General features: G+C 40.7%; 1 long non-coding RNA gene across 1 annotated transcript in view; it reads right to left on the reverse strand.

The window, feature by feature from the left end:
- The window catches only part of LOC133052284 (uncharacterized), a 32,413-nt gene extending 18,873 nt beyond the window's left edge, over nt 1-13,540 (reverse strand). The window contains exons 1-2 of the long non-coding RNA XR_009692021.1: nt 13,362-13,540; nt 145-291 (exon numbers count right to left, since the gene is read on the reverse strand). This is a non-coding gene — a long non-coding RNA (uncharacterized LOC133052284). The remainder of the gene's footprint in view (nt 1-144; nt 292-13,361) is intronic.
- Between the last annotated feature and the right edge of the window lie 804 nt (nt 13,541-14,344).

Raw genomic sequence — 14,344 nt, forward strand, 5'->3', positions numbered from 1 at the left:
ATTCTCTTTTATATACAAACATACAGATCCTGTAAGAAATTAGATATTTTATTCTGAAATCTCTATATATTTGGTTATAATGAGTTCTATTTTAATAAATAAAAGTCTTAATTTTGAAAGAAATGTTTTATTTTAAACACTTACCTTTTAGATCTTATATCTGATGAATCAAACTGGATATTCACAGGTCCAGGATTTATTTCATGATCTCCCTCAGGGGTGAGAAGATGCCTAGGATCACTATCCATATTTGCCGTTTTTCTCAGACTCTAAGCACTAAAGAAGTCAGTCCTATAATAAATCAGAAAAGAGAAATAATGTAAAGTTTAATATAAGAATTATTTTACTACTGATAGGTAATACATTTGCATGTACAAGAAATAAAAAACACAGGAATTTGCTGAAGATATCTTAATGAGATATATGTCTAAAATACTTATATCATCAGAAATTTGCTAAGTTGAAAAGGAGTCACTACTTATTTTTCAGCTTAATAAAAAAAGATGCAAGGCCATCAATTTCCAGTAATAAAACAGATTAGGGTATTTGGGCTCATTTTCCTGATGAAAACAACTGAAAATACTGGGTAAAATATTAAAAAAAATTTTTTTGAAAATAGTAAGGAAAAGCAGACCATTTGTAAGTGAATTTAAGGAACCTAGATAGTAAGTAGCTCAAACAAGTTGGTTCCGTTCTGAAGGTATTTGCTGTGCCAGGAGAAACTGTGCTGGGGTTTTCAACATCTTGTGGAATAGCAGGGAAATAAAAGACAAACACCAAAATTCATCCAAAGTAAGGAATGAATATAGTAAGATATCACCCCCATCCCTACTTTCAATACAGCTGTGACTACAGAGCACTTCACCATCAGATTAGGAGTTAACAGGAAGTAATTCCAAAGAAAGGCAATGCCAAAGAATGCTCAAACTACTAAACAACTGCACTCAACTCACACGCTAGCAAAGTAATGCTCAAAATTGTCCAAGTCAGGCTTCAACAATATGTGAACCGTGACTTCCAGATGTTCAAGCTGGTTTTCGAAAAGGCAGAGGAACCAGAGATCAAATTGCCAACATTCACTGGATCATTGAAAAAGCAAGAGAATTCCAGAAAAACCATCTATTTCTGCTTTATTGACTACACCAAAGCCTTTGACTGTGTGGAGCACAATAAACTGTGGAAAAGTCTTCAAGAGATGGGAATACCAGACCACCTGACCTGTCTCCTGAGAAATCTGTATGCAGGTCAGGAAGCAACAGTTAGAACTGGACATGGAACAACAGACTGGTCCCAAATAGTAAAAGGAGTACATCAAGCCTGTATAATGTCACCCTGCTTATTTAACTTCTATTCAGAGTACATCATGAGAAACGCTGGGCTGGATGAAGCACAAGGTGAAATCAAGACTGCCGGGAGAAATAGCAAAATCCTGATACGCAGATGACACCACCCTTATGGCAGAAAGTGAAGAAGAACTGAAGAGCCGTTTTATGAAAGTGAAAGAGGAGAGTGAAAATGTTGGCTTAAAGCTCAACATTCAGAAAACTAAGATCATGGCATCTTGGTCCCATCACTTCATGGCAAATAGATGGGGAAACAGTGGAAACGGTGGCTGACTTTATTTTCTTGGGCTCCAAAATCACTGCAGATGGTGACTGCAGTCATGAAATTAAAAGATGCTTACTCCTTGGAAGGAAAGTTATGACCAAACTAGATAGCATATTAAAAAGCAGAGACATTACTTTGCCAACAAAGGTCCGTCTAGTCAAGGCTATGGTTTTCCAGTGGTCATGTATGAATGTGAGAGTTGGACTATAAAGAAAGCTGAGTGCCGAAGAACTGATGCTTTTGAACTGTGATGTTGGAGAAGACTCTTGCGAGTCACTTAGACTGCAAGGAGATTCAACCAGTCCATCCTAAAGGAGATCAGTCCTGGGTGTTCATTGGAAGGACTGATGTTGAAGCTGAAACTCCGATATTTTGGCCACCTGATGCGAAGAGCTGACTCATTTGAAAAGACCCTGATGCTGGGAAAGATTGAAGGCAGGAGAAGGGGACGACAGAGGATGAGATGGTTGGATGGCATCACTGACTCAATGGACATGGGTTTGGGTAAACTCCAGGAGTTGGTGATGGACAGGGAGGCCTGGCGTGCTGAAGTCCATGGTGTCAGAAAGAGTCGGACACAACTGAGTGACTGAACTGAACTGAAAAGTGCCTCACTCCCTCACAAGAGAATTGCAAACAAGTTTTCTTGACACTGACCACAGCCTGTGTGTGTGCTTGTATGTTTCTGTGTGTGTGTCTGTGTAGAGGGAAATCTTATACACTACAAACTGGACCTCATGGATTTGCAAGGTGATCAAAGAACACTTAAGCTATGAACATAATTTCAGGTTACTTGCTTGGTAGAGCTTATAGGTAACTGGCTGAAGCAAATGTAAATCTTTTCTTTGAGGATCCAGAAAACACTGATCCTAGGCCTCAAAAAAGGCTTGCAAACAATTTTTCAAGTACAATGAACAGTACACTGTCAAATATAAACCAACATATAAAGAAACAAAATGCTATTAGTGAGAACCAGAAGAAACAGCAGAAATAGCTTCACAAAGGCTTCAACCACATTCTTATTATCAGAATAAAATTATAAAACAATTATGCTTCCTACCTTTAAACAAATAAAGGAAAAACTGGATATTTTCAAAAATTAACAGCATGCTTGAAAAGGACTAGAGTGAACACTTAGGCCCAGATAAATAACAACAAAGAAATAAATAATGAAACTAAACATAATAGCCAAAATTTAAAACTCAATGGATGTATTTAAAAGTTGAAGAGAGGGTGCTGGCAACATGGTAGAATAAAAGCTACCTTTATCTGTTCCTTTCAAAGGACAACCAGTAAAACATCTATAACATAACGAAAGTGCCTCCACCCTACACACTAGGATGCTGGAGAATTCCACACATCTGTACATCTAAGAGTGAGCAGACTAGATAGAATATTTAGAAGAGGGGGAAACTGAGGGAGGGAGAGACCAAGGGAAGAGTGATGGTGATGCCTGTAATCCTAGCCCTCCAGCTGAGCAGCTGAGACTGCAGCCCCAAAAGACTGGATAGCAGCAGGGGAGGTGGGCACATGACTCCTGCCTCAGAAGCCGCCATGAACACAGAGGCCAAGACAGAGAACCTTACAACACTTCACCCAGCATAGGTGCCTCTCTCTTCTCCCTCCCCCTGCAATGTCAGAGCCTGTAATTCAGGAGATCCTGGATATGAAGTAAGGGACCAACATCCTGGCTAGAGCAGAAGGCAAGGCACCAACAACCCTGGACGCACAAGAAGCAATAATGAGTGCCCAGGCTAACACTGCCAACAGAGGTGATGGAGGATGGAGAGTGAAGATTCAAATATAACTACAGGTAGTTCAGGTAAGAGAAATCAAAAGATTGTGCACCACTTACTGGAAAACAGAAGAAAGGCCTCTAACTTCTCATCTATTGAGTCTGTTATAATCAAGCAAAAAGGTGTTTGCCACTTGAAATTTGTCTGTGGAGAAACAGTTCATTAGGGACCCTGTCACCATAGTAACACTGCGCTGCTGCTGCTGTGGTTAAGTCGCTTCAGTCGTGTCCGACTCTGTGCGACCCCATAGACGGCAGCCCACCAGGCTCCCCCGTCCCTGGGATTCTCCAGGCAAGAACACTGGAGTGGGTTGCCATTTCCATCTCCAATGCATGAAAGTAAAATGTGAAAGTGAATTCACTCAGTCGTGTCCAACTCTTCACGACCCCATGGACTGCAGCCTACCAGGCTCCTCCGTCCTTGGGATTTTCCAGGCAAGAGTACTGGAGTGGGTTGCCATTGCCTTCTCCGAACACTGCACCACAAAATGACAATTCTCCAAAAACTAAATGTAAAGCAATGAAATATTGTGACCTAATTGAAACAGATTCAAAATATTTGTCATGAAGAAACTCCACAAACTACAAGAAGACTCAAAAAGGCAGATTCAATGAGCTCAGGAATAAAATTAATGAGCAGAAGTAATACTTTAATAAAGAGATTTAAACTCTAAAATAGAACTAACTGAAAATTCTAGAGCTGAAGAATTCAATAAATGAAACGAAGAATGAATTACAAAGCAACGGAAATAGAGCAGACTGGATAAAAGACAGAATTGGCAAGCTTGAAGATAGAAATCTAGAAAGAATACCAGTAGGAGAGGAATAGAAATAAGATATTTTTTTAAATCAGAAAATTCTACAAGAGCTGACTGACTCTTTTAGGAAGGACAACATTAGGACATTGGGTTTCCCAGAAAAGAGAGAAGGGGACAGAGTTTATTTAAATAAATAATAGCTGAGAATTTCCCAAGCCTGTGGTAAGAACTGGATATACAAGTCTATGAAGCTAGGAGAACACCTAATTACCTCAATGCAAAAAGAACTTCTCTAAGACACATCATATTAAAATTGTCAAAAGGGGTTTCCCTGGTGGCTCAGTGGTAAATGATCCATTTGCCAATGCACGAGACATGGGTTCCATCCTTGATCCAGGAAGATCCTACATACCAAAGAGCTACTGAGCCCATGCACCACAACTATTGAGACTGTGCTCTAAATCCTGGGAGCCACAACTACTGAAGCCCATGTGCCCAGGCATGCATGCCACAGTGATGAGAAGCCCTTGTACCACAACTAGAGAGCAGTTCATGTTCGCTGCAGTTAGAGAAAGCCCATGCAGCAATGAAAACCCAATAAAGCCATAAAAAATAACAACAAAAAACTGTCAGAAGTGAATCACGAAGAAAAAAATTCAAAGGTAGCTAAGGGAAAAAGGATAATAACCTATAATGGAACCTCCATTATACACAGAAAATCCTACACTGCCACCAGAAAACCACCAGGTGTCATTGATGAATTCAGTAAAGTTGCAGTATACAAAATTAATATACAGAAATCTGTTGTTAATTCAACACACTAATAATGAATTACTCAAAAGAGAAATTAAGAAAATAAGTCCATGTACCACTGCATCAAAAAAGAATAAAAAACCTAGAAATGAACTTATCTAAGGAGGCAAAAGACCTGTACTTGGAAAACTACAAGACACTGATAAAAGGGATTGAAAATGACACAAATAGATGAAAAGATATACCATGTTCATGGGCTGGAATTAATACTGCTAAAATGACCATACTACCCAAGGTAATCTACAGATTCAATGCAATCACTATTAAAATACCAAGGGCCTTTCTCACAGAACTATAGAAAAATAATTTTAAAATTTGTATGGAAATACAAAAGACCCTGAATAGCTAAAATAATCTTGAGAAAGAGAACAGAGTTAAACGAATAATGTTCTTTGACTTCAGACTATACTACAAAGCTACAAAAACAAATAATAATAGAAATCAAAACTATGACATAGGCACAAAAACAGACAAACAGATCAATTAAAGAGGATAGAAAGCACAGAAACAGACCTATGCACTCACAGTCAATGAATCTATGACAAAGGAGGCAAGAATACACAATGGAGAAAAGAGTTTTGTTCAAAAAGTGGTGCTCAGAAAACTGGACAACTACATGTAAAAGAATGAAATTAGAACATTTTCTCACACCAAATACAAAAATAAACTCAACGTGGACTAAAGACCTAATATAAGACTGGAAACCATAAAAACTCCTAGAGGAAAACATAAGCAGAACATGCTAACATAAATCACAGCAGTATTTTTTTTTTATCTGTATGCTAAAGCAAGGAGAAGGGGATGACAGAGGACAAGACAGCTGGATGGCATCACTGAATCAATGGACATGAGTTTGAGCAAACTCCGGGAGATGGTGAAGGACAGGGAAGCCTGGCGTGCTGCAGTCCATGGGGTCACAGAGAGTTGGACGTGGCTGAGCAACTGAACAACAAATGCTAAAGCAAAGGAAATAAAAGCAAAAATAAATATGACCTAATCAGACTTAAAAGTTTTTGCATAACACGAAGGAAACCAGTGACAAAACAGACAGAGTACTAAATGGGAGAAAATATTTGCTAATGGTATGACTGATAAGGGGTCAAAATTCAAAATATATAAACAGCTCATACAACTCAACGAAAAAATCAAACAGCCCAATTTAAAAATGGGCGGAAGACCTGAATAGACATTTTATAAAGAAGACATACAGATGGCCAACAAGCACAGGAAAAGATGCTCAATATCATTAATCATCAGGGAAATTCAAAACCACAATTAGATATCACCTCACACCCATTAGAATGGTTATCATCAAAAAGGTAAGAAATAACAAGTCTTGGTGAGTATGCCGATATAAGGGAACCCTTATACACTGTTGCTGGGAATGTAAATTGGTGTGACCACTGTGGAAAACAGTATGACTATTTCTCAGAAAAACTAAAAATAAAACTACCATATGACCCATCAACTCCACTTCTGGGTATATATCCGAAAAAAAAAAAAAAAATGAAAACCTTAATTCAAAAAGATACAGGTACCTCAATGGTTAGAGCAGCATTACTTAAAACTGCCAAGACATGGAAGCAACCTAAGTGTCCATCAACAGATGAATGAATGGATAAAGAAGATGTGGTATATGTACAACGGAACACTTTGGTGTTTATTTGCTAAGTTGGGTCTGACTTCTTTGTGACCCAGTGGACAGTAGTCCGTTAGGCTCCTCTGTTCATGGGATTTCCCAGGCAAGAATATTGGAGTGGTTTGCCATTTCCTTCTCCAAGGGATCTTCCCGGCCAAGGGGCTGAATCTGGGTCTCCTGCATTGGCAGGCGGATTCTTAACCACTGATTCTTAACCACTGGGAAACTCTAGATATTTCCTTAGTAAGTAAGTAGGTGGTAGTCACTCAATCATATCTGACTCTTTGTGACCCCGTGGACTATAGCTCAGCAGGCTCCTCTGTCTATGGAATTCTCCAGGCAAGAATACTGGAGTGCTCCAGTATTCTTGCCTGGAGAATTCCATAGACATATGACCCAGCAATCCCACTTCTGGGCATATACACTGAGGAAACCAGATCTGAAAGAGACACGTGCACCCCAATGTTCATCGCAGCACTGTTTATAATAGCCAGGACATGGAAGCAACCTAGATGCCCATCAGCAGATGAATGGATAAGGAAGCTGTGGTACATATACACCATGGAATATTACTCAGCTGTTAAAAAGAATTCATTTGAATCAGTCCTAATGAGATGGATGAAACTGGAGCCCATTATACAGAGTGAAGTAAGCCAGAAAGATAAAGAACATTACAGCATACTAACACATATATATGGAATCTAGAAAGATGGTAACGATAACCCTATATGCAAAACAGAAAAAGAGACACAGAAGTACAGAACAGACTTTTGAACTCTGTGGGAGAAGGTGAGGGTGGGATGTTTCAAAAGAACAGCATGTATACTATCTATGGTGAAACAGATCACCAGCCCAGGTGGGATACATGAGACAAGTGCTCCGGCCTGGTGCACTGGGAAGACCCAGAGGAATCGGGTGGAGAGGGAGGTGGGAGGGGGTTTCGGGATGGGGAATACGTGTAAATCTATGATATCAATGTATGACTAAACCCACTGAAATGCTGTGAAGTAATTAGCCTGCAACTAATAAAAAAAAATTAAAAAAAAAAAAAGAATACTGGAGTGGGAGGCCATTCTCTTCTCCACGGTATCATCCCAATCTAGGTATCGAACCTGGGTCTCTTATGTTGAAGGCAGATTCTTTACTATCTGAGCTACCAGGGAAACCCTAGGCATTTCCTTACTATATCTGACTCTTTGTGACCCCATGGACATATCTGACTCTTTGTGACCCCATGTATTAGAGCACACCAGGTTCCTCTGCCCATGGAATTCTCCAGGCAAGAATACTAGAGTAAGTAGCCATTTTCTTCTCCAGGGGATCATCCCAATCCAGGATCCAACCTGAGTCTCCTGCATTGCAGGCAGAATATTTACCATCTGAGTCACCAGGGAAGCCCTAGGTATTTCCTTAGACAGCAATAATCCTTCTAGTAGCAGTGAAACAGATGAAAAGTCAATAACCAAGTCAGAGTAGGGAAAAAAGTTACCTGCTTAAACAATGGTGGAAATACATGCTTACACTTACATGGTTCTGACTTACTTTGCTAACCAATGCTCTCCACTGTATTGGTTCCTAAACTAAACTAGGATGTGGCTGAATTTACAAACAGGATTCTTTGAACTCCCAGAGATGATACTTTCACTGATTATTGAATGTTAGGAAACCAGAAAAGAGGAAAATCTAGAAAGGTTCTTAAATTTCAGTCAGCCTTAATAAAAAGTAGTAATCCGGGTTGAGGAAAATATGAAGGATATTCAGGAATTGACATAAAAGTTCCAGTTTAATCACAAACATCTATTTTTTTTTCCTGAGCAAACCTGAAATTTGCATTGTCAAATTAGCCTTTTATTCCAAACAAGTAGAAAACTGATATTTCAATGAGTTAAAATAAATCATGAATGAGTTCAAAGTTCAAATCCAATGTTCCCAGTGCCTTTCAGAGATTTAATAATATTCAAATAAATATGAAGAATTGTAAGAAAATGGATAATTTTCAGTTGCCTCAACTTTAAATTTCCCCAGAAAGCTGTCTCAAAGGAAATTTAATATCTTTTTTGAAAGTCTTGATGAGAACTATAAGATATCTTAAAATCTGATGAATTAGGTTGAGAGGTGAACTGGAGTTTCACAGCTAATGTTACAGTATAGTGCTATCAATGATTGACTAGACTGTTAAATATTCCAAAGCATTATTTTTGTCATAGACTAACACTAATACAGGAGAATAAATACACAAAATGACATAAACAGACATACTCACTTCTATTTCATTCAGTCCTCTGACCTTTAAAACAAAGTCCCAGATGCAAGATTAATGTCAAAGATAAGTCATTTAATAATGAGCCCCTAATCATTTAAGATTGGTTTTAGTATGAGGTCTCAAGACAAAAACAGCTTATTAATAACTGGCTTGCTAATACCTATGCTGAAACATTATCTCCACAAAAAGAACATAGAGAACATCAAAAGGAAGCTCCTGTAACGTCTTTTAAAAGGTATTCATTTGAATCAGTTCCAATGAGATGGATGAAACTGGAGCCCACTATACAGAGAGAAGTAAGCCAGAAAGATAAAGACCAATACAGTATACTAACACATATATATGGAATTCAGAAAGATGCTAACGATAACCCTATACGCAAAACAGAAAAAGAGACACAGATGTACAGAACAGAATTTTGGACTCTGTGGGAGAAGGCGAGGGTGGGATGTTTCGAGAGAACAGCATCGAAACATGTATATTATCTAGGGTGAAACACATCACCAGCCCAGGTTGGATGCATGAGACAAGTGCTCGGGCCTGGTGCACCGGGAAGACCCAGAGGGATCGGGTAGAGAGGGAGGGGGGAACGGGATGCGGAATACATACAAATCCATGGCTGATTCATGTCAATGTATGACAAAAACCACTACAATATTGTAAAGTCTTGTGTTATCCTGATGGAAGACTATGTGTTTTCTGTTGTCTAATACCAGATTCTTTTCTTTGAGTGCTGCTTTCAGTTGTCAAATGGGGAGCAGCACTTGTTGGAATTAACAGTTCTGTTTTCCAGAAGGAGCTCATAGTAGACACGTCCCTTCCAATCCCACCATATACACAACATCATGTTCTCTGAATGGAGATCAACCTTTGGTGTGGTTGGTGGTAGTCCATTTCACTTGCCCCATGATCTCTTTCATTCCACATTACTGTATGGTATCCAATTTTTATTGCCCATCACAATTTGTTTTAAAAATGGAATTTTCATTCAATAGAGAATTGAATGCAGAAATATGGTCAAGGTGTTTTTGCTTAACTTACATGGAACCCAAACATCAAAGCGATTAATACAACCAAGCGGGTGCAAATGATTTTCAGTGCTTGATTTGGATTTTCTGGGCATGTTGGCTACTTCCCTTATGATATAAAGTTGACTGTTCTCATTAGTGTCTCGATTTGATCACTCTCAACTTCAACCGGTCTACCTTAACATGGAACATCACCCAGCAAGTAATCTCCAGTACTGTACTTCCTTGATGGCTCAATGATTACAGAGGCCACCTGCCAATGCAGGGACACAGGTTTGACCCCTGGTCTGGGAAGAGTCCCCGTGCCACTGGGCAACTAAGTCCATGTGCCACAATTACCAAGACTGTGCTCTAAAGGCTGGGAGGCACAACCACTGAGCCCATGTGCCACAACTACTGAAGCCCGTGCACCCTAGAGCCTGTGCTCCACAACGAGAGAAGCCACTGCAATGAGAAGCCCATGCATTGCAACTAGACAGGAGCCCCTCCTCTCCGCAACTAGAGAAAAGCCCACACAGCAACAAAGACCTAGCATAGCCAGAAAGAAAGAAAGAAAGAAAAGAAAGTAAGAAAAGAAAGTAAGAAATCTCCATCACAAACCACAAACCATTTTGTCACGTTTGATTAGTCATGCCACCTTCTCCATACACTGCACAAGTCTATTCTTGTGTTTCAGTTGCCTTTTTACCTTTCATGAAATAATAAAGCATAAAATGCCAAAAATGTCGCTTTTTTCCCTTCCATATTCAATATTAAAATACACAAAAATTCACCAATTTTGATGATTTCTTTTAATGCACACTGATATGACAGCTGTTACAATACAATCTAACAGAACTGTTTCAAATGAAGTTAAAGACAACAAAGCACTACTACAGCATCTTACAGAAAACAACCAAATGAAGTTTTTGGCCAACTCAATACATATGCCAAGATGCTAGCAACAATCTGCAATAACAGGCACTGGCTTTCCTCAAACAAATGGATTATGAACCCACCATATAAGTATTTATGAGTGGGAATTACTATTAACTAATACTTCTGCATATGGCAGAGTTTTAGATACTACATCTATGTTTAGTTTACCAGGCTGGGGGTTGATTTTTTTTTTTTCTGTAAATGGCCAGATAGTAAATATTTTAGGCTTTGCCAGCCATACGGTCTGTGCAACTACTCAACTTTGCCTTGTAGCACAAAAGAAAATATATAAATGAATAAGCATGGCTGTGTTCCAGTAAAACTACATAAAACGTACATACATTTGGCAGTGGGCCAAGTTTGGTCATAGTTTACACACCTATCCAGTACACCAATATAAAAGCAAATGGGGGACTTTCCCGTTCGTCCAGTGGCTAAGAATCTGTGTTCCCAATGCAAGGGGCCTGGGTTCGATACCTGGTCATGGAATTAGATGCCACATGCCACAACTAAAGCATCCCACATGCCGCAATTAAGACCTGATGCAGCCAAATAAGTAAATATTAAAAAAAAAAAAAAGCTAATGGAATCATACCATTAAAAAGGCAGCCTGGTGAAAGCAGTTTTGTTATGTATATGTATGTTCTTCTATGTATTGTAAGTCTATAATTTCTATAAAGTCCAGAAATGGACTTATCCAAACTTCTTCCTTATGAATTGCTTAATGGTCAACCAACAGGAGCTATAATATTTAAATTCTGATGTGAAAGTTGGATCAACAAATCCTTCAAGAGGTGTAAATTTGACAGTGCTGGGAGAGAATGTGGTTTAATAAAGAAATTACCAGTTAAAACAATGCACTAGCACCAGAAAACCTATCCTCCCACACTGGGGAACACTATTATAAATGCTCTAAAGTTATGTCTAGGGAGGAAAAAAGAAAGAATACTGGTATACTGGTAAAGGACTTAAATTTAAGTGTATTATAAAATGCTGGCCTGGTAGGGGTTTTTAACCTATTAATGATATTTTTTTTTTACTTCTATGGTCATATCTCCTTTAAAAAAATACTATAAATCATTATTTTAATTTGTAATTCATGCATTCCCATCCTCCTATGCTGTTTATCTTTTATTGTAACTATTCAGGGTATTATGAAAATCACAATAAACAGCAACTACATTTAGGTATGTAACTGAGATATGCAGCATTTAAGATTGAGAGACGAAATCTAAGGCTAAAGGTTCTCAGAGCTCTAGTGGGCACACAGTGGGAAAGCTGAACTTTATTTTCTTCCAGTCAAAGAATCTACAGGTGATACTTTAGTTTGCTACTGATCTGTCATCTTAACATGAAGTTTGTAGATGTTTGTGATGCAAGGAGATTTTTGTTCAAGTTAAAACAAGGTTTCTTTAACCTATTGGAAAGTTTAAGGGCTTCCCAGGTGGCCCTTGTGGCAAGGAATGCACCCGACAGTGCAAGAGAGGGAAGAGACGCTGGTTCATCCCTGGTTCAGGAAGAGTCCCTGGGTAAGGGCATGACAACCCACTCCAGCATTCTTGCCTGCAGAATCCCATGGAGAGAGGAGCCTGGCGGGTTACAGCCCCATAGGGTCGCAAAGAACCTGAAAGGATTGAAGCGGCTTTCCATCCATGCATTGAAAAGTTTAAAGCCTTTCCCTTCAGGGGTTGCCTGGTTACCTTGCATATGACAGCAGTAAAAAGATAAAAGAAGGGGGAACAGGTTAGAGTTTGCTAATATACTGATCACAGCAATAGATTAAGGCAAGGCTTGAGAGTCATGAAAATTAGGTTTCAGTCAATAACTGGTTGTCTGGTGGTGAGCGAGTCAATTTCTTCATCTCGGTGGGCCTGACTTTCCTCATCTGGAAAGTCTCAACGCACTTGATAGCAACTCTCAAAGACACCTTCTAGCTCTGCTATTTTAAGACAGGAAGATATCAAGCCACCTACTATCAGGGCACTAGCTCTCACAATCGAGCCGGGGGTGGGGGTTGGAGAGAAGAGTGACAAGGACTTACTGGTCTGGCCCTCACTCCCCACCCCTCACCACCGCCATCTGCGGCCCGAGCTCAAGGCATCAAAGGGGTTCCCCAGCCCCCCCAACTACTTCCCCTCTCTAGTTGTCTCCTACTCCCATTACTATAATTCTCCCAATTCTCCACCTCCCTCCTCTCACCTAAGGGTCTTCACCCACTGTAACCTTGCCTTTTCCTTAAGGCTCCAGCAGACACGACTCCCACAGCCCCTCGAGTTCTCCCAGCCACGGACTGAGTCCCCTACTTTGCTCGCACCCGAACCCTGCAGGAGCGCGCGCCGCCCCTCCGGACAGGACTCCACGGGCCCCAGCTTTGGCCTCACCGCTCCCGCAAGAAGCCACCGTTCCGACGCGTTTCCCCAAAGAACTTCCCCGAGTGACAGCGCGCTCCCATGCAAGCTCAGTCGTTCAGGCCGCTTCTCCCCTCTTCCCTCCGCTCCTTCCCCGGAGGTGAGTTTGCAAAACCCGGAACGTGCTCTACCTGAGCAGGCCAAGCCCAGAAACTCAGAGCGTTTGGCGGGAAGGAGTACACCCCTTCCCCAATCTTCTCAACTTGCCACAGCGAGGCTTCTAAGTCCCCTGGACAGGAAAAGGCAAAGGCCTAGGTCGCGGGGGCCGGCGGGGGATGGAGTTCTGAGAGCACCAAGCTGGCAGCCGCAGTCAAACCTCCCGCGGTCGCGGACTACCACTCCCAGAGGGCTCTGCGACAACCAACACGCCTCCCGCCGCAGAGCTCAACCCATCCCCCGCCCCCCGCCTTCAGCTTCGGCTTTTGCTTGGGCTTCAGCTTCAGAAAGAGGGGCGGCCCGGGTGGACAAATCGCTCCCCCCAGCCGCGTGACGTCCGCGCTGGAGTCTGTTGTCTGTCCGAGGCCCTTAAGGCGTCGAAGTAGAGGGACGCGATCTCCTGCATTCGGTACCACCCCCGAGGCCGCTGAGAAAGGGCTGATGTGACATTTCCATCTACGGCGGACTTCCCACTGTCTCTCATTTCAGGATGTTCTGGCTGATGCTCTGTACTCTCATCACGTGCCTGAACCCGATGGATACCAAGGGATGCCGGTTTGGAAAAAAAAAAAAATTGTTGAATTGGCACTTTTCCTTCCTTGTCTAGACACTTAGGTTTTTCAAAATTTTTAACGTGTCGGCAAATTACTCACGAGCCTGAAAGGGGATTTGGGAGGATTTTAAGCACCCTCTCCCCATCCCTAACAGTTTCTCCCAGAGCCACCCCAAATAAACATACAACTAAGTAAAATTAATCTGCTTGTTATTAAAAGTCAGCTTAAGGTAAGCCTTCTGAAAAGCATATGGTGATACCTAAGCTCTTCTTGTACAGGAAGATGGTGATTTTTTTTTTTTTTTGGAAGGAAAACAACCAGGATAAATCCAACAATGTAATATGTTAATGGGATATGAAATAACCCAAATTTAACAAATATCTAATATTGAGTGTCAAGCATTT

Source organism: Dama dama, chromosome X (genome assembly GCF_033118175.1).
Source record: "Dama dama isolate Ldn47 chromosome X, ASM3311817v1, whole genome shotgun sequence".
Lineage (NCBI taxonomy): Eukaryota > Metazoa > Chordata > Mammalia > Artiodactyla > Cervidae > Dama > Dama dama.